Source organism: Numida meleagris, chromosome 2, assembly GCF_002078875.1.
Source record: "Numida meleagris isolate 19003 breed g44 Domestic line chromosome 2, NumMel1.0, whole genome shotgun sequence".
In the NCBI taxonomy this organism is placed as follows: Eukaryota; Metazoa; Chordata; class Aves; order Galliformes; family Numididae; genus Numida; species Numida meleagris.
In genome coordinates, this window is record NC_034410.1 from 81,160,240 (window position 1) to 81,185,754 (window position 25,515).

Sequence of the window (25,515 nt, forward strand, 5' to 3'; positions counted from 1 at the left end):
AGTGTGACAGCAGAGGGGAGGGGGAGGGGAGGGAAGGCAAGGGAAGGCAAGGGAAGGCAAGGGAAGGCAAGGCAGTTAAAAAAAATGTTAAAAAAGGCAAGGAAGTTAAAAAAAAATCTCACACCAGTGTGCGATTACAGCAATTATTCCCATTGTTGATTTATTTGTTTTTCCGTCTCATTGCTCTAGTCAAAATGGAGGATTCTACAGTCTGCAATCTTAAGTGTTCATTATTCTAGTCCCTAGTGCAATTGCAAAGAAGATTGTACCTCTATTTTGCTTCGAAATAAAAGAGAGTCCACAGACAATACAAAGCTTTTTCTTTGGAAATGATACCCACTTAAAATTCATATTGATTTACGTTGCAATGCATTTTTAAAACTTCAAGACAGAGAGAAAGACTGCAATGCAAAAGAATAGCAAGGAAACCCATTATTCCTGCCAAATATGTACATATTTTGAAGCAGGAGGGAAACAGTTCAAAAAGTAGTGTATCAAATCAACAACAAATAATGTAACACTTTTTTCTGTTCAGTAGAAAACTTTTACTACTGATGCAAATCATCATTTGGGAAGAAAAAGCCTATTCATTTTGAGAGCATAATTTTAGGATTGCTCTACTCTTCATTTTTTGACACACAGATCTATCGAGCAAATCTATCCGTTTATAGTTTAATTTTCAGAGTATGTTTATATCATATTTTTGAACTGGGTCCAAGCCCAAAGACTTGGATAAGGCAATGGTCTTACCACCACCGCTACATCCAAGTTAGAAAATAGACAAAACTGAGGGATTCAAGCCAAATGTCTTGCTGAAGGAAGTTACCATTTGTTGTCTGACAATAGCCTGGACTCTTTGAATACTACTTCAGTGTTGCAATTTGCAGGACAATAGAGGAGTTCACTTTCTCACAGTAGTCTTAGTTGATCATTAGTCATGTTTCTCCAACCTGAGGGCATTAAGCCCCACTGAAATACACGATTTGTTACCTCCTAGCTGAAATGACGAGCACATCTCTTCTTCATTTCAGCCAAGTCATACCACAGGTGACATAATGTTGGTTTGTCTTTCTGTGTGCTAGACAAGGAGAGGAGAACTACTTTCCTGAGAAACACAAGCTGTATCTTGTATCAGACATAAGTTTCATGCTGTAGCTACAAGATGCTTTTTCCTATGCGGCTTTCTGTGCACACACCTGATGGAGGGAGTGGATGCTTCCAGAGAGGGTTCACTTTTCTCTAACCTTTTTTTTTTTTTTTTCAGGCATGGCCAGAAAGTGTAGAGAAATTGGAAACAGCTAAGTCTTGGAAATGTGTTAGAATGATCTATTAGGGTTAAAACTCCAGTCTGAAAGAAGAACTACCAATAAATAAACCAAATTCCAAAGTATTTTTCTGTGTGCAATTGTTTTGTGGGGCAGCTCTCATACTGATGCCAATTGCTTCAGAGGGCCAGAAACTCACCCAAAATTTTCCTACATAAAGTTTCAAAGAATGCAGTATAGCCCCTCAGTGCAAAAAATCCCACTGAATTTCAGCTGGGAAATAAGCAAACCAATCCACTAAATTCCTCCAAAAATTTAAATCTCATGTTTTTAATTTTTTCCCAAATAAGGTATCTTTGGAGAGCTTACACTGACAAATTACAATTGCTCATTCTCAGTTGCATCAGTATATATGAGAAGTCTACTTAAATAGGTACTTATATAAGTGTACTTATACTGAGATACTGTGTAAGACAGCATGAATTGTTACATACAGAAACACTGCATTGTAATAGCTTTTCTTAGATATAAATCTTCTCTAATGCCCACCAAATAGTACCAGGGAACTTTAAGAACTGAATAAAGATAATGGGGAGACAACCAGTCAGCCAGAAGTATAATATAAAAAAGAAAAAAAAAATGTAACAAAATGAATCGAGACAGAAAGGGAAATGGGAAAAGAAAAAAAGAAAAAAAAAGAGTCAAAATGCACAAGCTGTCCAATTAATGAGAAAGCAGCTATCTGGGACCAGCAGAGAACACAGCAAGTAGCAAATTTCAGGCAACCACCTTAGAAACACTGCATTTTCCAATTCCAAGGTGAATATTCCCTTTTGTTTGTACAAATATTTGGAGAATAATATTTCCTCTTGTCACAACTCTGATTTATACATAACAAGGGAACTTCTGCAGAGTAAGGTGTATACATTATTTAGAATCCACTGTGAGCCAGGTGACACTTGCCAGCGATTAGTCTTCTGTTTTAGAGATTTTATGGACATATAAATTAGGTAACAAACCACAGAACACAATTAAAAAAGAGCAAATGACTTACATAAGACAAATAATCACATAAACTGTATAATCAAATTTGGTAACAATTCTTCAGTACTCGTGTATACAGATATAAGAAAACAATATAAAGGGAAATTGGCCAACCTCCATAGGTGTTTTGAATAGAATAGAATAGAACATAGATTTTGATTAACTTCCGAATTTCATTACTGTGGTCCCAGAAATCGGAAACCATCTCTACTTTAGTTCAGTCAGAATGGAATTGCACTATCACTCTCCAAACAATTCAGTTCTTATTTGGGTGGCACCCAGTGAAGGACTGATTGCTTAAGAGCTCTGGTGCATCACTGTTAAAACAAACTTCACAGAAGCCTGTTCACATTTGAACTGAATTGTCTGGCTTCTCTGAAAAATAATTATAGTTGGTACACGAAAATAAACTCCAAATAAGCAAATGATGCTTCATCACTGCAGACAAAGGACAATTCAAGAGTCCAAATATGGGTGTTGAGTAACACTGAAAACATTCTGAAGCCTTCAAGACATCCAGAATCATGGAATTTTAGAGCCAGAAGAATGTCACATGCTAAAGCATACCATTCGTAGCCTATGCACCCTGCATAAATAGGAAGCTGTGAATACAGAACTGCATGGCAGAAACTCCAGTTCTTGCTCTCTGCCCTATTACAGTTTCTGTCTGAATCATAGAATCCTAGAATCATTATAGCTGGAAAAGTTCTCTAAGATCATCTAGTCCAACTGCCAACCCATCTCCACCATGCCTATTAAATCATGCTCCTAAGTACCACATCTACACTTTTCTTGAATACCTCCAGGGACATTGACTCTATCATCTCCCTGATCAGCCTGGTCAGTCCTTGACTGCTCTTTCTGAGAAGAAATTTTTCCTAATGTTTAACCTGAATCTCCCCTGATACAACTCAAGGCCATTACCTCTTGTGCTATTGCTAGTTATGTGAGAGAAGTGAGTGAACCCCAAATTCCTACAGCCTCATTTCAGGTAGTTGTAGAGAGCAATAAGGTCTCCTCTGAGCCTCCTCTTCTCCAGACAAAGCAATCCCAGTTCCATCAGCCGCTCCTAACATGTGTTGTGTTCCAAATCCTTCACTAGCTTCATTGCTCTTCTCTGGACGCTCCAGCACTTCAGTATCCTTCTTGTAGCGGGGGGCCTAGAACTGAACACAGTACTCGAGGTGTGGCCTCAACAGTACAGAGGAAGGATCACTCCCTGGTTCTGACAACTGCACTTTCTCTGATATAAGCCACGATGCTATTAGCCTTTTTGGTCACCTGGGCACACTGCTAGCTCACATTCGGCCAGCAGACAACTAACACCCCCAGATCCTTTTGCTCTGTGCTACTTGCCATCCACTCTGCCTCTAGCCTATAGCAATGCATGAGGTTGTTATTACCCAAATACAGAATCCACAGCCTTTCCCTCATCCACTAGGTGGGTCACCTGGTCATAGAAGGAGATCAGTTTGGTCACGCAGGACCTGCCTTTCATGAATCCATGTTTGCTAGGCCTGATCCCCTGGCTCTCCTGCACATGCTGTGTATCACACTCAAGTCAATCTACTCCATGACCTCCCCGAAAGGGGAGGTCAGGCTGACTGTCTTGTAGTTCCCCAGATCCTCCTTCCAACCCTTCTTGTAGATCGGAAATTTTTATGAAAGATTTGAACCCCCTGTATGAACCTTCACCAGCGTCCTCATTTGTCTGTCCCTCAAGTTCCAGAGCCTCATACCTATTGTGAAAGGGCTCTTGGGAAGGCAATTTAGGCCAGGAGGGTCTTTGCCTGCCACCGTATCACCCTGAGAAGGGACCTGCTTCCATTCCTCCTTGTCTTTTAGGTCCCCTCCTTCTGCCTGCTGGCAAGAGGATAGGGAATCCTGCACTAGTTTTGGAATGTCTTCCTGGTGTACTTCTTGCAAGGATGTCAGGGAGTGGCTCCACCAGTCAATCTCTCTTTCACACTGATACTCCTTAATCTTTCTACTTCCTCCAGCTCTGTCATCAGGATCATTCCCCTTCTCACACCACACACAAGTGAACTGGTGCTCATGTAGCATCTAGCCATAGGTGAATTTATATCCTGCAAAGGCTAATAAGATCTGAGAAACCCACGGGCCTTACAGCACTTCCAGCTGAAACTGCCAGCAATACACTTTATCTGCATTGCAGCTCTATCATGGGAGACTGGAATGGCACACAACTGTCCTTTATCTCCATGTCCTGATTGCTATACAAAATTGTACAAATAATTTTGCATGAGGGTAGGGACAACTTGAGAATGATGTCTGCAGGCAAGGTATTTATTTTTACTAACTGCTCAGTCCAAATGTAGTTAAAATTATGCACTAGGGTTTGCATCTTGGAGCCATTTCACAAGCTGACAAATCTGGGTAAGGCTGAATTTAGCTTTGTTTAGGCTGGCCGTGTTTCAGATCTGAAGAATTCACTGCATGGCATCTTGTTTGCTTGTTCCATTGGTATCCAATTATCTCACAGAAGACTGTATCTCTTCCTCCTACCTCATTTATTTCCTACTGTCACAGAGTACCTTGCCACATCTGCAGCATTAAATAACTGCCATTCCAAGTAATGAAAGAGCCAAATCCAGAACAGAGGGAGTCTGTAATGCCTATTACTGTGGTCAGTCAAAGGAGGTACACTGAGTAGAAATCCTAGTGCGGGTTCTTATCCTCTGGTTTGAGTTTTCAAGTGAATAAAAATCAATACTAAGAAGTAGAACACCCAATTCAATTTTATTTCCATCTCCAGCCTCTGTGATGACCTCCTCTGCACTTCACACAGGCAAAAACAACACCGATATCCTTTCAAAAATACTTCAGATCTACTGATGAAAGCCACCAGCCACAGCTTTCCTGATTGTAAAGGAAAACTAATATTTATGACATTTTCACAGAAATCCAGACAACAGAAGATAGTTCATGACTCAAAACTTCAGACTTTCTGATCAAAACAACTCTTCAAAACTTCCTAGTGCAAATGCAGAAATGAAGGTTGATTTTCTAATGAAGCTCAAGTGGTGTTTTTCCTGTACAATTCAGAACACTTCAGGGCTGTTTGTTTGGGGATAGGAGGCTGCTTTAATAAGACTGTTATATTTTACAGCTTTCACTATAATGCAGTGCAATTTTGCTTGATGTTCTTAAGCCACATATATGCTGTAAGCCTGACATCCTCAGTATAATTGCTTCACAAAAGACATAAATGGATTGTCATCAGGCAAAATCAGAAATTCATGTTACGTTGATTGGGTGAGCCATTAAGATAATGTATCTATGAACATCCACATGTAGAAATGGATGAAGCTGAACTGAATAGTTTCAGCTTGGTTGATTCTTTGTATACATGCATCACTATGAAAGTAAACCTGTTTGGTTTTTTTAAACACACCTTTCAGTTTGTTGTTAGAGATGGGAAAAGTGAAGGTCAACCACCTGTAAAAAAACATAGCCCAATTAGTCTGTTCTTTTCTGGTGTGCTTGTTTCTTTTTTTAATTCAGCTCTCTTTAATTGGATGTAACTTTACAGATATGTCATGAAGCAAAGAGATTTCTAGTAGGGTCTCAGTTTCATTTTTAGAACTCAACAGACAGTATCATCTACTATTTCTTTCTCTATATATGTACAAAAAATTGAATTTTTAACATTTATCGGCTTACAGAGGAATTTTAAAGACTGTTTAATTAACTATTATTCCCTAAATAGGCTGAATAAATTAGCACATTAGTGATAATTGTGTTTTAGTACTGTATACATATTAATCTTACAACTTCATTTCATAGCAAGAAAGGTTATCATATCAATATTAGGTAACTATGTTAAAATAAAAATAATAATTGTACACTTGTTAATTAATGAAAAAGAAATCTACTTTCATAATTAGTATTAACTAGATTCCTCATGAAATAGCATTTAAATAAAATTAAATATATGAATTTCTTTCAAAGCTTTAATTCCTGAGCTTTTTCTCTCTTAAAATTGCATTTTACAAGACAACCTCCAATTTTATCATGTGAATTCACTGTAATTTCATTATTTTTCCTTCTCAAAGCGCTCCTTACATTTTCTCCTATCGTTCACCTGGTTCTCAGTGTGAAGGAGAATTATTATATTTATTTTATATACTGTTTTAAGCTATCATACGTAGTATTGTATATATAGTGCTTACCTGTTTTTCATATACATAGCAGTGCAAGACACAGCTGCTAATTTACCTCTAACCAGAGAATAGGCAGTGAGGGTCAGAGATGTTAGAAAAAAAAATTAAGAAGGAAGACTTGACAGTGAGTTGAATAAGCAGCTACCTGGCTAGGTTATCTTATGCATTAGAACATCACATAATGATCCTGGAAGATGTAACAATACAAGCCTCTGATGTTAGTTACCCATGTCTGCTCAGGGTTGCTTTTAAAGTACAATTATGATCTCCTCACAACATGCATGACCTTTCTAAATTATTATCTTTTTTCTTTCCAGAAATATTCACATACACTTAGTAGTGACTGGACAAAGTCTGCCATGAGGTAGTATCTTGTAGGGACTTCAAGATAAATTACCAGAGCTAAAAGAAAGCTTTCATTTACTTTCAGATATTTTTTCCAGATACAATGATCAGCAACAGATGAATAAATCAGAACAGGCACTTGTATCTGAAATACCAACAATAATGCCTTCTACAATATTCTGAGCAAGATGTGTGCACTGCAGTAGTACTGCAAAATCACCCAGCAGTACTAGATGTGAATTTGCAGGTTTGGTTAGTGAAGCTTATAAAACTGCTGCAGAAAGATATCCTATAGAGTCCTTAGTCATGCTAGGGAAACAATGCTTGCCTTGGAATATTATAGACTCACAACATTATAAATTTTTCATAGGGAATGTTAACAGTATGATAAAAGTAGGACACATCTGACTTTATTATAAAGATCATCCCAATTAACAAGCTTCAAAATTAATGTGTCATTTTAAAGAAAAGAAAAACATGTGTTTCCCTCCTGCCTGAATGAGAGGACATAACTCATTACAGAGGTAGAGATAACTCAAACTGCAAATACACCTTAACTGAACCTTGTGTTATTGATGTTATCACACATGTGGAATATGACAGGTTTATTCCTGTTGAAACAGGAGGAATTAGGACAAAAAAAAAATGGTAGGGCTTACTTGCCTCTGTGCTTCTTGCAACGTGAGGCAATACAGTGTAAAAAGCTTTTATTCCTTTTCTGAGAGAAATTTATGACTGGAAACATGAAGAAGATTGAGAGAAAGAAAGTATCAAACAAGAAAATAATGAGTAAAAAGCACCAAATTCCTTCAAGAGAACTGATGAACATGAAAACTTTCAAAACAAAATATAAAAACAGTTCAAGAAGCTTTACTATAAAGATAAAGCAATACCATAGGTGCCTTTTTCTTTCTTCTTTCTGTATTAATTCCAGAACTTTGTAGACAATCCTCTACTCCGTCAGTTAAACTTTGTGATCATCAGACAACATCAATCTTCTTACTATATACTCCATTTTCAAATGTAGGAATAGCACATTACTCAGATATGGTCCTATTAATTAACTCTCATCACAACTTCTCTTTCATAACTGTTTAAGGTGTGGAGGGAGACAGTCAACAGTGGTAACCTGTGAAGGAGAAACTCATTGTCTCTAAAAGGAAGTCTGTCACACATGGCTTTCTTCAATGTGTAACCACACTGTTTTGCCAGTTGAGGGGAAGACAAGGAACGGTGGTGTGAAATTCTCTGCTCTTACTATTTCACTTTGCACTTTTGCAAAGAGCCTTACAGAAGTTTCTCCCTGTTACTCTGTGGATGGAAGTGAAGAAACCTCTTTCAGCTCTCTCAAGGGTACAACACATCAACAACTTAGTTGTGAAACACATTAATACCAGAAACTATTACTGATCTTTTGTAACACATGGATTGTGATGACTGAATTTTTTCCAGTTCTCTCTTACTTCCATATTAAACAAATCAAACATTTTCCAAATAAGAGACATGCCAAATACAAACAAATTTCAAATTTGGACTGGATGATCTTGTAGATCTTTTCCAACCTTGCTAATTCTATGATTCTATGATTCAGTAAATTTTCTATATCATCTGGACCCCTATGTTAGAACTCCTAAGTGCACTCTTGGCCTTCTTTTTCCAGTAAATTCTACACTGCAAAACATTCAAGATTATTTGCCAGCCTACTAGTGTGATTTCTGAAGTTTGCAAATCCATTTAATGCTCCTGTCAAGAAATGATACCAATTAATCATATTTTGTTTACTTGCCATAACTGCTTCTCGGCAAAATAGACGAGTAATATTTGGTGCTACTTTAACGTTTTGTCTGGTGCATATATTGGCAATCTATAGCAGTGAAGATACTTTAAAAACAAAATAAAGGCAAGATTTTTAACCTGGAAAGGTAGATGACTTAATTTTCCTTAAGGATCTTTGCTTTTAGTATACTTAGGGGAGCCAAAATTACTTGCAAAACAATTTTCTGGTGCTCATTTCTGATGAGCTCTTTTTATCCGTCCAAGAGCAGATGGCCCAAACAAATGACTGTGCTGGCTTCTTTGCCAGGCGTAGGCCCAGCAAACTTTAGAGCTCTTTATTAGCTTGATTTTCCTTGCATTGTCCCTGCTGTCTCTCAACAGGAGAGAATCTACTCTGTCATTTCCATCCAGCCTTGTGCCAGCAAAGAACCGCCTGTTCTGGTTTACTCATGCAGCCATTTTCAACAGCTGTCAAAACCAGCATGTCACTATGTAGAATTTCCATAGGTCAGAAAGCACAAGCAACAGGACTTGTCAATCTTCCTTAGCAAGAAGTTTTTTCTTCTTTTTTCCTGGACTACATCTTCTTTGAACTACTGAAGCCAGTTCTTCTTACAAGTCAGTCGTTCTTGGTCATCCCTATGGAAAAGTTCTTCAAAAAGCAGTTTTTCTGGGATTTTTTTCATGTTAGAAAGCCACATAATCTTCATTTTACCAGGAAAGACATTTAATTGCTCCTATTAAGCAGGAGAATATTTCACTAAAGGGATTAATTCAGATCTGGCATTACACAGTTATATCACTGATAAACTGATAATCTTGTCCAAGCTGTGGTGATAGTCAAAGTATCTAGGATTGTACATCAAGGCCAAACAGGATCTTTGAAAAAAGGAGGTTGTCATTAAGTAATTACACGAAATAATTTATTCAGAAAAAAAACGGGGAATAATGCAGGTGAAAATGGAGATTAAGCCAACAGAAGAGCAGTTAAACGCTGAATGTACATTCAAACACGATTAAATGCAGGTATTTGCAGAGTCACTGATCAAATGTGTGCTTCAGTTTGCAATTTTGCTCTGGATTAATATTTAATAATAGATTAATATTTAAACAAAACACCTAGGGCAATAGGTAGTATGACAAACAGAACCAGATCAGCTTAGAAAAAATGGATAATAATATCAGGAACCTTTCTTAAATTTGAAGAATTTCTCTACCATTTTGTATATGTCATTGTTTGAACTGTAATACTAGATAATGTCATAAATAACTGCTTAGCACTTCTGTCTTGCTTGAGCAGGGTCAAAAGTTGATTTTGGTTTTGTGTGCTGGCAATAGTTTTTACAAAGGTTCTTTTCTCCCTTATATACGAAAACTGAAGAACAGAAATTTTGTAAGGATGGGTCATAGTAAAGTTTCACTAAATATCATTATTCTTTCATATTTTCTTGTCTTTTTCTCATCTCAGAGAAGAAAATGATTTCAATTTACACAATATATATGCAATTTTCAAATCCACCTGCCAAAATTTCAGTTCAGTTTTAGGCACTCAGAATGGAACATGATTTTCAAAGATACAAACCTTCACCTCTTTATCTGAATAATTTTACACTGCAGAGTAACAAACCTATTCAGTTTTTCTAAAAATTTTATTTTCAAATAAACACTTTTAAAATATATAAATACAGATGTATTCAAAGTACTGAACATAAAATATTTTTCCTGAGCTCACTGAGTAAGAGTTTTATTTTTCCCTACCATCAAAAGCCACAAAAAGCTGAAATCTCAAAAATGACCATGAACCAAAATAACAAGAGGGAAATTATTCAAAATAATACAAATATTTACTCGTGATCATTCTAAAATGTTTTGTTTCAATTTCCAGATTTTTACTGTCCGTTCCAAGCTGAAGAGACTTTGAATGGGAAAATGATTCAGAAACGGATCTAAACTTATCTAAATTTTTTATTTTTTATTTTTTTTTAAACAAAGGCACTACTTAACTGCTGTTTCATAATGCAAACAACTCCCAAAGTTATTTGTTTTCAGACTTTGGAAAAGTTCTTCATTTATCTATGTTCTAGTGTGTGGCCTTCATTTGTGAAAATGCAGGTTCTTTTTCATTATTATTTTCAAAAGAATGTTAGATATTATTCTGGCTATATTACTCTATATAGTAATAAGTTTCAAAGCATCAACTATCCATTGATTTCAAGTGGTCACCACTGCATAAACACCTTTCCACTAGAAATCAACTAAAGAATGTTTTGAAGAACATTTCAGAGAAGCTAATTTTGCATTCTCTAAAAAATCCTTTAAATTCACAGCCTTTTTCTCTACACAGAAGTTTGCCACACTGAGAACTTTCACTGCATTTTCTTGTGACAGCGCTTACCAAGGCCCTGCTCCACCACCTAGCCCTGTATTCACACAAATCTTCATTAGAAATAATTCACTCCAGGGCTACCAGCTCCACCTCTAACAAGACTATGACTGACCAGGAATTTCAAAGGTTATCTGAGGCTGGGATATTCAAAACACAGTACAGCATTTCTTTTAACTAGGCACTAGTAATTCTGTAACAGTTGTACTACTTAGGTATCGCTTCAGAGAAACTTCCATTAAAATGGAGGTCTCCAGAACTTCAGGTAGTGTAACAAAAGGTACTTCAGCATGATGTTTGTCTTTGGAAAAAATATTTTTTAAAGTAAAAATTCTAAGAAAGAAAAAGTGCAAAGGAAAATTATTATTTTAAGATGTATTCTTGTCCTGCTAATCAGTCTAACCTTTCAAACAGTCTAAATACTTTGAATCTATTTGTTCTGAGCCAGTAAATTATCCTTACTTATTTACAAGAAAATCAACCAAAACAATCATGTTAAATTAATACCTTAGTGATATTTATATTCCCTGACTGTTCTCCCATCTCTCTCTCAGAGGTCTAGAAAATTAAAACCACCTGTCCAGTCTTACATTATAAAATTAATTAGAGAGCTGGAAGCTAGAAACAGTGAGTAGTTAAAAAAAAAAAAAGCTATAATGCACATGCATATTTGTAATTTCATGAGCATGTTAATAAATGAAGCTGACAATACTTACGAAATATATTAAGATCATTAGGTAGTGTCCTGGACTATAATTTATATTTACTTTTTTTGACAAGAAGTACAAACTTCTTTATGTAACTATTTTATTTAGAAGGAGAGGGAAGTGGAAAGGGTGGAAAGCTAAGTTTATAATATTAAAAAAAAAAAAAGTTCTGAGGCTTCAAATCTTATACCAAGAAGATTTATTCTCAGTCCAGGAAACTGGCTTCTGTTTAATATTTACAATGAATTTTAAATAAAATTGCCATTGAGACTGAGAAGTGTCCATTGTTAGCAAAATGAAATAATCTATGTTGCAGTTACAGTGCTGTAAATTTTAAGTCTAGTGGGGCCATTATGAATAGTTTGTATGAACTTCAGTATAAAAAGGAGAGTAGCTGCAATCCAAAGAGTGGCCACTCAAATTATACAGCAAACAATGACCTAGAAGAAGACATCAGTGGGCATAAATATACAGAAGGACATTTATGTGAACCTTTAGTTAAGCTCATTTAGTGTAGTATTTCTAAACATTTTCCAAACAAGTTTGATTTTATAGCAGAACGATATTTTGGGGAACATCTTTTTGGCAATAAATGATGAGAAGGGAATGTGTCAGAGTTCCTGAGAAGCACACATTCAGAGGTAGCAAGTGCCACTAGTGAACATAGATGTAAACAATGTTTTAAAAGTGAGAGTGAAATCAAAAAGCAGTTTGGCAAGATTTCAGATCTGAAATTATCAGAAAATCTCAGAGGTACTAATCAGCAGTGGTGGATTTCCAGTGTCAGAAATACTGGTTCTTCTGACTGCAAAAATGGGAGGTAAACATCCTAAAACTGATCTTTTAATGCTACTTCAGACTTTATATGACAATATAAGAATAAAAAGAAAAAAAAAAGAAAGAAAATTATGGAAGTTTCTTTAGTAATCTTATTTCAGCAATGGTTAATATTGAAGATAAAGATTGGTTTGAATTTTCTCTGGGTTACTTCATATTTCAATACTTACACATCCTGCTTTTAAAGTAAGAGATCTTTCTGTTGCTAACTCACATAAACTCCCACAAAATTAGTATCTGCATTATGTATTTCTGTATTTTATTGGCCTATATATTTCAGAGAGGATCAGCATACCTCTCAGGAAATTATATTATAATGTGTAAGATAAGCAAGGAAATCTTGCGGAAATATAGTTATCTTGAAGTTTTAAAATAATAGAACTGTTTACACATATCTCCCATTGCATTATTAAACAATCCAGTGCTCACTGGATGTTATCGGTTTAGTTCAAATTTTTACTTAATTTTTTTTTTTTTAAATCTTATTTTGCACACAAGTTCCTTCCAGTGCATATTTCCTTTCCTTCCATTACGTTCCATGAACATTCAGCTAAAGAGAAAATAAGGAAATGTAAAGTAACTTTTTCCACTGGTTAGAGATTTTAAAGAAATATTTATATTTTCCCGAAATAAATTTGCCATTGTGATACACTAAAGGTAATAATAATTACTCTATATTGAAGTCTGAATTGGTAAAACTCCACCTTAAACATTAACATTTAACATATGTCTACCAACCATGACTAGCTCTGCTTGTCACCTCTGGAGAATTAAAGGCCATTTATTACTGCTTTTGTTTAGATGTTGAGTTATGAAGCTGTTTAAAACTGAAAACCTTCTACATAACACTGAATTTGTCATGATTCATTTGACAAACACTGATAACTCTAGTGAAGGTTATTATATGAAAACACATACAGCAAAACTTTTCTTACATTATTTCAGGATGAGGTGATATTTCCTGATCTTGGAATTTGTCCATAATTCTCAAGAAAATGGAATTTACAAGAACAGCTTCATTCAGTTCTTGTTATTTTTTTTTTCCATTTATGTATCAATAATATAAAATATGTTAATAGAATAGAATCTGCCTTAGGCAGGGAAATAGAGAAAATGATCTTATGATATCCTTTTACCTCCTTGGTTTTAGAAGCAAAGATTCATCAAATACATACCAGATTTTCCAGTGCCTACTCCTTCCTTCTTCCTAATTTAGGCACAGTTATAAAACCAGGTTTTCCTACTTCAGTGCCTAAAATTAAGATCCTAAATTGATAATGAGGCAAATAAATAAAATGCCTAAATAAAGTGCTTAATAATCAAAGAAATCCTCTCAAACTTTATGAAGCACTGTGGTCTTCACATGTTCTTCAAACAAAATAATTCGAGTAAGGACAGTGCCTCAACAGGTCAGCCATAAACTAGAATTCCAGCTTAGAACCATACCGTATGTCAAATAATTGCTATAACTTTTATGTTGCAGCATTTATGAGAGGTTATCTTTTGGAAGTCATGAGATTCATTGCCTCCTTTCCTGCACAGGAAAAGCAGAAGAAATATTCTACCTTCTAGAAATTCATCTATGGTAAAATATGCAAATGAAATTCTTCTCCAAAATAAGTGTGGGCATCCACACTCTCTGTGAAAATACAAAGTGCTTTAGGAATATGAATACAACATTGTACAATTCCCCCTTTTTATTGCACGGTTACTTTAGAGTAAAGTAAACTTTATGTTGAGAAAATTTTTGTGAGACAGACCCTGAAGCTTTTCCAGATCCCGTGAACTCATCTGTGTTTTATTTTTATTAGTTTACACAGTGGCAATGACCTACTTACAACAATTGAGTGTTTCTGATCCTGAGGGGAAAGATGTGCCTTCAAGAAAGTTTTGAATTAAGAGATTGAAAGTGTCTCATATGGCTAACAGAGAGAATTTTCAAAAGTATAGGAAGAATTTTTTAGGCAAGAGTAAGAAAAGAAAAGTACACCTAAAGCCTGAGGAGTTGAACCTAAGTAAAAGAACAGAGGAGATAGAGGACAAGGAAACAAGAAGTTCAAGGTTCACATCCTGAAGCAAGTCAAAAGCTCAGAAAACACAGCTCCACCAATTTCATAAGGCCATATTTTTCACAGAGTACTCTGTTTTATTGTTACCTCCATATCAGGTGAATTTTGAAGCTGCTGTTTTTCTTACATACTCAGTTTGAGCATGAAATTTGCAAGTATAGTCACATTCCAAAGTTCATAACTTGAAGTCTTTTCAGACTTTGTCCATGCCTTGCTGGTTAAAAATCCTGATATGCAAAAGTCCAGATTTCTGCCTCCAATAGCTTCACAGAGACGCTTTTCACACCTTTCAGATCCCAAGACCTCTTTGATGAGAAGGCCAATAAGCAGTAAGCCACAGCTGGAGTGAAAACTAGGGAAGTTAAATAACGCCCTGAGGCTACGCTGCTAGCTAATGTACCCCGTATTTACCCAAGACTCTGAAAAGAATGAACAAAGAAACCATAATACCTTCCTATCTCATCATGTAGTTTCTCACATAGCACACACCTCTCCTTTTTCCTCTTATCACCACTCCTGATTGAAATTCACTATCCTATAAATAGCACTGTAAGAGTCTTTACCATGTGAAGAAGCCTAGTATCCCAGTCATCACTACAACAAAATCTCTCAGGGCTGGAGAGTAAAGCATAGGAAATAGTCTTAAGGCACGCACACTTTTTTTTCTATTCAGTTACAATCACAATAGAAAATCACAGAGCCATGGGGCTCCCAGACAAAGCTATACAGAAGGGAATTAAATCCTCATAACTAACTCTTTTTGTCTTTTATCCTACACTGCAACTGAGAAATTCATTATATATCTCCCATGATTTATCATTCAAGGATAGTGTCTTCTTTGCCTGAGGTAATGTATGTATATTGTGAATATATAGGTCTAAAATTGCTGTGCAGAGCATGGACCAAAATATTCAGAGCAGACTTATGGAGAGAAAGAATAAGTAGATTTCTAATGAAAATATCTGGAAAATGTTGTACCAGGTCAAGAAATGTATTTGGAAAAGTTTCTCTCTTCTCTGTGAAAAATTGTTGCCCTGGAGTCCCAAATTCTGCAAACACCAAGAGTTCACAGATTATTAGTCAAGGATATGTTATTGCTTTTTTCCATACTACTCTGAAATTCTCTTGACATTAGGGAGAAATATTATCGATTACACCCATTGTTTTCAAAGCTGCAGATGAAAGGGATATTTGACAACTAAATAAACTGTAATGCCAAGAACAGGGTTTTCATGTGTAGAGTACTTTCCATTATAGACATACATGTCTATAGACAAAATTAGCTTTCTCATCTCAATTGTTTTTTTTTCCTCTTCCCTCCCCCCCTTCTCCCAAGGGGGGGAGGGGTGTCATGTGATTAACTCTTCAAACCATGACATGTATGTAACAAAACATATAAATCCTCAGAAGAACAATGATTTATGAAGGCAGATGAAGTGTATTCTGTGTTTCTACCACACTGGTGAAACAGAGGTCTCTTACACCATAGATATAGGCAAACACAAATGGAGAAAGCTTCAAAAATTTCCACTGGCATTTGTCCAAGTATGCATTAGTGTTTTGGCAGTATGTATGGCATTAGTGTTTTTAACATATAGGTCACACATATCAAGGATCTTTAATTCTGCTGAAAAGGTTATCATGAAATTAATGAAAAAAATAATGCCTTTCATGCAGCTACCTGCTAGTTGTTAATACCTACCATATTCAGCATTCAACTTCTTAGTGCGAGCAGTCTGACAAGCTATAATGACTCTTTATCGGCAGTCTGTCATTTTCTCTAATGCAAAAACTTCCTCCTGGCAACATTTCCAAATCCACAGATACAGATATATGGAGGCAGGTTTCAAATGAAGAAAAAGTTCCTTATCCTGACAACAGAGATTAAACTAAGGATCATAGACTTCTCTACAGTGCCGCACACAAGATGTGGTAATGTACATTCCACAATTATGAAAATATCTTCAGAAAATACAAATTTATTGAACCTGAAGAGTATTTTCAACAGTCCAAGGTCAGCAAATATTCCCGACACCTCATATAGTTCTGAGGGAGAATTTTTCTTTTATTTCTGGAAGATTGTGCCTGGACTGTAAAAACATAGAAGTTTAACATTAAAAGTTTTAAGTCTGGTGAGATGAGAGGTAAAGAGATCCACATTGTTTTTAGATAGTTACACTTTAATAACTAAATGTTTAAGATTTATCTATTTCAAGGCAACACTGATCATTATGATTGAGGGTGACTGTTGAATGCTACTGATCAGTCTGACTTTGCTTCTCATAATATTTCATTTTCTCATAAGTATTCATAGAATCTTAGAATGTTTTGGATTGTAAGGGACCTTAAAGATCATTCAGTTCCAAACCCTTGGATCTACTCACTACAATTTCTCTACTTCTTCACAATAATGTCTTAGTAGAGGTCCAGTTCCTAAATGCCACATTAATTCTAAAACTTTTTATTACGAAAATAGTGTATTGCTTCTTACAAAACATTGACATAACAAAGTAAATCTGACAGTCCCATTCATATGTATGTTCTGAGCAAAGTTTTACTGATAACCATCTTCTGCTTTTGGGCTTCAGTTCAAGAAAGCACCATAGTCCATGTTATTTTTCATCTATATTCAGGAAACTATTTATTGTCTAATTTTGTGTATCTTAAAGGGCTTGGAGGAAAATTTATTCTACTGAGAGACTTACACTCTCTTCCTGCCAGGAATGGTTTCCTTAATCAGAGTATAAATACTAAAAGTTATGTTCCTTGACAAAAAAGACCTGACTTAAATCCTCAGTAGCATCATCTGAACTATTCTGAGCACAGTTTTTAATAATTTCTTTACATTAACCAGATACAATGCAGTTATGCTGTCTGTCTGCATACTTGTAACAGTCCTTTTTTTCTTCCCCTCATATTTATATAGAGAGGAGACAAAACAGTATTACTGTTTGCTTTTCCTTGCCTTTGTAGAAATAACTTATGCTAGGCCCTTTATTTCCTCCCTTCCTACATAGAGCAGCAGCTAGAAAAATGCAGGAAACCTTTGGACTTAGAATAACAAAGAATGTATTGATTACAATAAAGAAATTCAATGTACTTGCCAGGTGATGTTATGTGAACGTAGAGTGGGAAGAAAACTAAACTACGAGACATTATATCAAAAGTACTTAGTAAACATAACACACGGTAAAAGAGACTGAGCTGCCATTGCTGCTCATTCACAATCTGTGAAACTGCTGAAAACAGGCTCCATTATTAATGGTTCTCATAGGACTGTTGTTTAGTAATAATTTTAAGACAGCTTCACATTGATAGTCAGCCTTGGAGTACACCTAGTAACCGGTTTGACCACAGCCTGTTTGATAGATCCAACAAAACACTTCAGCACAGGGTTCATTTTAAGCTTTAAATGTTTGCATTTTTTTGTGCAAATACATTTCTCCTGGAGTGGAAGACTATTTTTTTAACTTGTGATTTTTCAAGTGCTTCTAGAGAAGTCTTAGCTTTACAAAATCTAACAAGTATTTTGGAAAGCATACAGGTTTTTTTAAAGTACCTATCCCCACATAGCCCTGACAGTGATTTAAACTAGCTATGAAAAGATTACTCTTAAAATAGGAAAGGCTATTTGTTAAAGTTTGCATAAGTGCTTTTCCATTAAAATTATATAGGTAGAAAGATGGAACATAAATTGAAGATAGAAGACTTTAGGATGTATCACTAATCATCGACTTCTAGGATGCTTTAGGAGCTCTTTACTGTAGATGTATGTGTCTGTGAGCATGATAGGAGGATATAGATGTTACTCACATAAGCTGCTTGCTTTTTAAGACCCAGTTTCATCTATTATCTTCTAAAGCCATATACTGAACAAAGTCGCTTCATACTCTCCCAAACTGATGCATCACAACTGGAGCTCATAACTCCTTCACACACAATATTATCTTTTATCTTTGGGGTCAGGAAGACCAAACTGTTTTTATATGATTTTAAATATGTCTCCTGCTCTCTTCCTCCAAGTGACTTACTGTTCTCTTATATTTTTTTTTGTATTTTTTTTATTTCTCCTTTTATTCAGATTTCTCTCCAAAAATCACCAACAAAATCAGACTCTATGTTTCACAGCTGGGTTTTATTTAGTGATAATAAACCTCCACAGACAGTTTAAGGTAAGCATCCATGATTTATGCATTTAACTAAAGGATTTCTGAAATATGAGTATTTTCAAAACTTGTCCCGGAATCTGTGGCTAACATTCTCCCTCAAAAGACTCAATTTCATTATTCATTATATTGTTTAATTCCCGGAATTTCTTTTATCTAAATACTTTTCCTACCAATTTGACATACATAAGTATCAATTCCTCATCTTATTCCCAGTTATTCACCTTCTGCTAGCTTTGACCTGCATCTTTCACAGGTGTGTTGGGGAACTCACCCTATGGAGATGGAAAGACAACTGCCTAGGCAAGCACAAAGGACCCACTATCCCACCATCTTCTGCCTTACTGAATCTTAGAATCCTCAAAACTTATTTTACTCACCTCATTTAGGTTTGTTAAGTTTCCAACTCTGTTCTCTATCTCATTTAGTGCATGTCACTTTTGATAGGTTAGTTTCTAACCAGTAACACTAATTTTTGTTTGTTTTTTCAATCACAGATTTAGCTGAGCAGAAATTAAAGATGGGAAGATAACATTCACGATTACTACACTCAAATAAGCATGCTTATTAAGCAGATGCTCGGTAATAGTTTTTAATCCCTTTCATATTTAAAAGCTCTTTATCTGGCATGAAAAGATGGTCAGGATATATTCAGTATTTCATCTTGACTTCCCCTTCAACATGGCATTATATAGCAAGAATAATCTCACATGTATATTCACTCACAAAAAATATAATTCTATGTTCTCCAAAATTTGGGGTGTCTTGTTTCATTAATCAAATATCCACTTATTTGCAATAATCATCCTAATGTATGAACATAGTTAGGATTCCAATGGTCTCATAAACCTAAAGAAACGTAACATACCTCAATCTCAGAAATTAGCATGCCTTCATGTCTTATAGTTTTACTGCTTGGTGTTTTATATGAATACCTTTTTTGCAGAATGTAAGCCTTCAAAGATACGATACTATTCCATTTCTTTTATGTCAATTAACAAAACCCATGATCAGAAAGGAATTGCAGCTTTGACGGGTCTTTCCACCTGCTCTGCTAAAATTATAAGAAACTTCAATATTACCAATAAAATTAAACTTCCCCATCCTCTGGAAGAGAATTCTATAAATGATAGTTGATATATTATAACAATAAAAGTTGATATACTGCCTACACTTTTGCTGCATTGTTTGGTTTTCCAAAACATTCAGCCAGCATAAATGTATGTCAATGAGTGCCCTTTTTTCTGCATGGAGGAATTCAATTCCACGCCTTTTCTTCACACACATAACAAAATATACTGTCTGAGATATACAAAAACATATTTTAATTTCCACATTAAATAGAAGTAGCTCACCAAAGAGCAGTTAGCTCTCTTGGCAAAGTTTAATTAACAGCTAGTTTACTAATTTTCATCAAATAATACAAGGTTAAGCCTCTTCTAATTAGGGGCATTTCAAGATAAATATATAACTAACATTATAACTATTAAATGACCTCCTTCAATGCACTCTTTATTCTGTAGGGATAAGAAACTCCACTGAAAACTTGGACAGGCTCATCACTTCTAAGACCACATATCTCTGTGTGCTCCTGAGAATTCCTGCAAAAAGAACTTTTACTTTTCCCATCTAACCAGAATGGGCAACAGGTTCATTCTATAGGAGATGACAACTGGAAAGAAATTAAGATACAAACTTCTCATGTTATGGTCCAACAACTTTTTTGAATGCTGCTAGATATCATGAATAGTACTAGATTGTTTTTCTAAGAGAAAAAGAAAAGGTAAGTTCTTACTTACTATTGTAGGGATGTCTTACTATAAGGACAAAAAAAACTCCATGAGAATACTCAGTTCAGTAGAAGGGTTTGAAAACGTCTGTACTACAACTGTGCAAAAGCAACACATTTCTTTCTATCCCTATATGTCCCACCAGTAGAAATAGGGAGAACCCTCCCAGTCTCATAAGACCATTCCATAAAGCTCTGAAATGTCTTTCTAAAGTCATAAGATTCCTAAGAACTGAAAATTACCTTTTTCTGGAAATCAAATCACTTCCTTGTTGCTCACAAAGGAATAGCTTCTGAAGTGTACAAAATAACAATTTTAAGTGTTTTGTGCTGGTATATATGTGCACCTACTGGTCTTTTTATATCTTCTGCTTTCATTTTTCTTGCCTAATATGTTTTACAGGACTTACAGGGAAATATTTCTAGTTTCACACTGGATTCCTAGGCTTTTATACAGATGTTCTGAAAGAAACTTAAACACCATAGATTCATTCTGTTTTCCAATAAGTTTTTTCTTTTTATTTCCCAAAAGCTATACCAATTAGGCTTTTAGAAAATTCCAGCATTTGCTACCAAATAAAGTTTATAGAGCTTGTACTCACTAGCAAATCAAAATAAAAGTTTCAAGCCTTGGAGTAAGTAAAAGAACATAGAAATAAAAAAGGTACAGTACCAACTTATCCAATAATCTCAAAGAGGGGAGGGTGGGCACTTAACTTTAGTCATAGCTTTTGATTATTTTGATTATTGTTATATTCCTAGTTTTAGATCTTAGGTTTATCAGCTGAAGTATCACATATCTTGCTTTTGAGGAGTAACTTAAATTAAGGTTCCTTACAAACACTTCAATATTTAAAAAACTTTGACATATGTGGGAAATAAATCAGTTTACAACTCAACCAGTTACAAACCTATAGGTGCATAATTAAAATAAAGCATATGTATCCTTCTCCATAGACAGACTGCATACACTGGCTAGCAACCTATGAAGACAGCAGCAACTACAGTTCAGTGCTCAGGGAATACAGGAATTATCCACTTCATGCATTTCTGTCATGCCAGCTACTCCAAAGAATTGGCGAAGGCTGGGCATGAGGAAATCTTCCTCCCATCCACAATGACATGCTGGCAAGGTGTGCTCAGCAGCACAATACTACACTAAAGCCCTGACTTAGCACAGTATGTCAGTAACTTACTCTCTTCTTGAATATGCTTCTTTGGCTCTGAGACGATGTCAAGCAATACACATTCTTACCTGGAATGAAACATAGGAGCATACAGGAGCCTTCCTCTGAGCAAGCACCACTGCTTTCAGATTGAACTCCTGCGAATCATGGAAACTAATAAAGCCTTTCATACAAAACTGGGACCACATGTGTAGAAGCACAGCTCAATTTAAAAATATGGAATGTGAATGAAATGTGAAATAAGACTCATTCATACATTTTAAACACATGCTTGCTTATCTTATAACATGTTAAAATGTAAATTCTATTCATATTATTATAATGAGTATACAGAAGAATATACAATATATATTTTTTCTGTTTGTTTGGTTTTTTGTGTGTGTATGTGTGTTTTTTATGTGTTTCAGCTTTTAAGCAAGCAGAAATATACCTTGATAAAGAGTTCAGATTGTGAAGTCTCAACAGGTAGGAATACATGTAAAAAGCTCTTTTCTAAGAAGGAAACAAACAAAAAACTTATTTTTAAAGCAGAAAGAAATGCCTAGTCACAATGCAACACCACTGTGAGCAATGCCAGAGTGAAAAGATTTAATAGCTGGCTATAGGCATGAGCAAAAACATCCTTTTGAAACTGAAACGTTTATCTTCACAGGAATCTTTCCTGGACACTGAGGAGACTGAGTGTGCACATACAGGGCTGACAAGCAGTATATCTGACAGTTTAAAAGCTGTTAATTTAGGAACAAATACTAATCTAGTAGGTACTTATAGTCCTCAACTTTAGAGTTATGTAGAATATTAACTTCCTAGCTAACCTACCAGGGAGATGTGAAGGGCTTGTTGCTAGTGTTGGAATATATTTTGGTTGGTTTCTTCTGAGTAAAGAAACATTATTTATCAAGTTTGGTTTAGCAGACATAGCACAAATACTGTGAGGTGCCTCAGTGGTAACTATGGTCCTTTGGTAAACAATTAAGAAATAAAAGAATATTGAAAACACTAATAATTATATATCTCTAGAAAAAGTACTTCAAATCCTTGTTAATCTCTATGAGAACATGAATCTTGGCTTCCTGCTGTCAGTGCTATTGTATTGGCATTACTTTGTCACATTAGGGAAGCTCAGTTCCCAGCTTCAGAGGATCAGTGTTAGATACAAAAGACTCAAACACCCAGAGGTGAATTAGAACAGCAATAATAATAAAGTTGGTCATTCTAGTCAAAAGAAATATTAGGTGCAACAAAATTTATGTATGAATGGTATCCTATTAAAAAGCCAAGTAGGAATCAGCATTGAAGATCAACACAGCAGCAGATGCAGAAGCTTAAAAGAAATGCACTACATATTGTATTAACTATGGCATCGTCAGGTTAACAGGGGCATTAATGCAGATTTGAGCAAACTTCCTTACAAAAAACAGACAAGAAGCAGCAGGCTTCTTGTGTTGGCTGATGAGGAAAATAAGGAATGTCATCCTAGTTAAACCTGACATGGTTTCTGACTAAACTCTTGGAAGAAATTTCCAGGGCATTTTTCACATTCAACTGTTTATTATATGATTTTAAATCCTATTGAGTGTTTAATAAAATCAAAATTGTATTAAGGGTTTTATACATTTGTATTAGTGAAGAGAGTTTCAAATAAGCATATAAGAATACAAATGTGAATATTTTTATAAGGGTTCTTTAATTGTTAAATACCATGTTGGAAAAACAGTTATCACTGTAACTAACACTTTGTAGTTGCTAAGAAATAAAGCTGTAAGACACCTTCCTTGCTTTAATCACTGCAATTATGACACATATTTCAATTTAGTATACGTCAGCAGAGAGTATTTTAAACCCTTTGTTTCTCTGCAGATAAAGGGACAGTGTGTGATGTATAATGTGCATGGCAGAAATGGAAGGCACAATCCATTCTTCTTGACTTTCTGGTATAACTAAGACTCAGTATTGTATCTTAATCTATCTGCCTATACAAAACATGCCACAGTGAGCTGTGTGTTGCCCTCTGTTGTGGAGTAAGACAGAATCAAAAGATGTTTAACACACACAGTCATTCACTCGGGAAAATGCTTCTGTGTCATTTTGTTGGGGAAAAAAAAAAAAAAAAAAAAAAAAAAAAACCACCTCTCCACTCTCCTTCAGATAAGAGGCTGTGCAAGTTCCCTGCTTGTTTATGAGGGATGCTTTGAAAGTAATGCTTCCTGTCTTATTATGTTAGTATCCAAGGCGGATGTTGGTGGTACAGCAGTAGAGATTGAACCTTCCCAACAATATTCCATTACATTTTGTCACTGTGTGAGAGATAGCACCAGAGGGGTAGTCTGACAAAATGGTGTCTGACATGGGAGTGCATACAAAACAAAGGTGTGGAATTGAATTCCTTCATGCAGAAAAAAATGGCACTTGTTGACATTCGTTGAGATTTATGAAGATCAAACAGTGGATGTGAGCACAGTGAAGTGTTGGGTGGTGCATTTCAGCAGTTGCAACAACAACATGAAAGACAAGCCATGTTCCAAATGGTCATGCAGATTTTTATGGGTGTGTCATGGCAGCTCTTGTTCATCACTGGCAAAAATGCATAGATAATGATGGCAGCCATGCTGAAAAATAATGTTTTGTAACTGAAAATTTTCTCTATCAAATATTATTTTGTTCCTTGTATCTTTTTTAGTTTCCATGCAAATGACTACAAGGCATTACTTTTGGAGTAACCTACGTATATGTATATTTTTGACACCCAAACTGACATTACACCAAACTCACTTTTTCATGCCATGAATCTTTTGTTCCACACCCCTTAGTCCAAGAAAACCAGACAGTACCATATTAGGATCGTTTGATTATTTCAGAGAAGGTCTGATATTTGTCAGCATATTTGCTGCCCAGGTGAAATTGCCTTTTTTCACACTGTTTACAGCTTTTTTCAGTGTGACATGTTTTCACCTTTTTCCCTATTTCAGTCCAAGCAAAAGTGTAGGCAACAAGCACAGTTAAGGTATTCTCTGGATTTTTTCCACATATAAAATAAAATAACAAAAATGCAGTGAAAGTGCAATTATTAGATAAGAATTTATTTTGAGTGTATCTAATCAGTATACTTTTTTTGTTAGTGAACTACCAAAAATGTTTCTACTGAAGGAAGAGTATTTTTTTAAAAGACAAATAAAGATTTATTTTCTTAGAGCAATTTATCTCTTTCACGCAGAATATTCTCTAAATCACTAAACACTGAAACTCAGTGACATTGTATAAGAAAATTATAACACAAATGCAGACTTTCAATAATGAAGTGCCAGAATTTCAGACATCATTTTACAAATGTGAAATGCAAGAATTTGCAGCTAAGCAAGTGCAATCAAAATCATGCAGAAGTTAATAGTGGCCTCTATTGACTTGAGTGGTTCTTAGCTTCATCATCAGGCCCTAAAACTACAGACATCTAGTATCAATATTACAGCTAAATTTAAGATGTCTAGATAACAGCACATTACATCTTAGAAGTTATCATCTCTTGCAAACTCCACAATGTGCTAATTTCCAACAGCATTTTTACACTACGTTGAAGCCCACATCAATATCATCTCATACTTGTTTGAGATACCTGCAGAGGGTGAGGTGATTCTCTCAGTCATTGCTAATCACACCAGGTTTATAACTTGGATTTTTCCATTAAGTGTCAAAAAAAAAAAAAAAAAAAAAAAAGATTAATGAAATCTAGAGCCAGGTTACCAGTAATTACCAGGTAGAAGGGTTT

The 25,515-nt window shown here is 35.3% G+C and overlaps 1 long non-coding RNA gene across 1 annotated transcript in view; it reads right to left on the minus strand.

Moving 5' to 3' along the window:
• The window catches only part of LOC110393825, a 43,955-nt gene extending 32,373 nt beyond the window's left edge, over positions 1-11,582 (minus strand). Inside the window, exon 1 of the long non-coding RNA XR_002435218.1 lies at positions 5,725-11,582. This is a non-coding gene — a long non-coding RNA (uncharacterized LOC110393825). The remainder of the gene's footprint in view (positions 1-5,724) is intronic.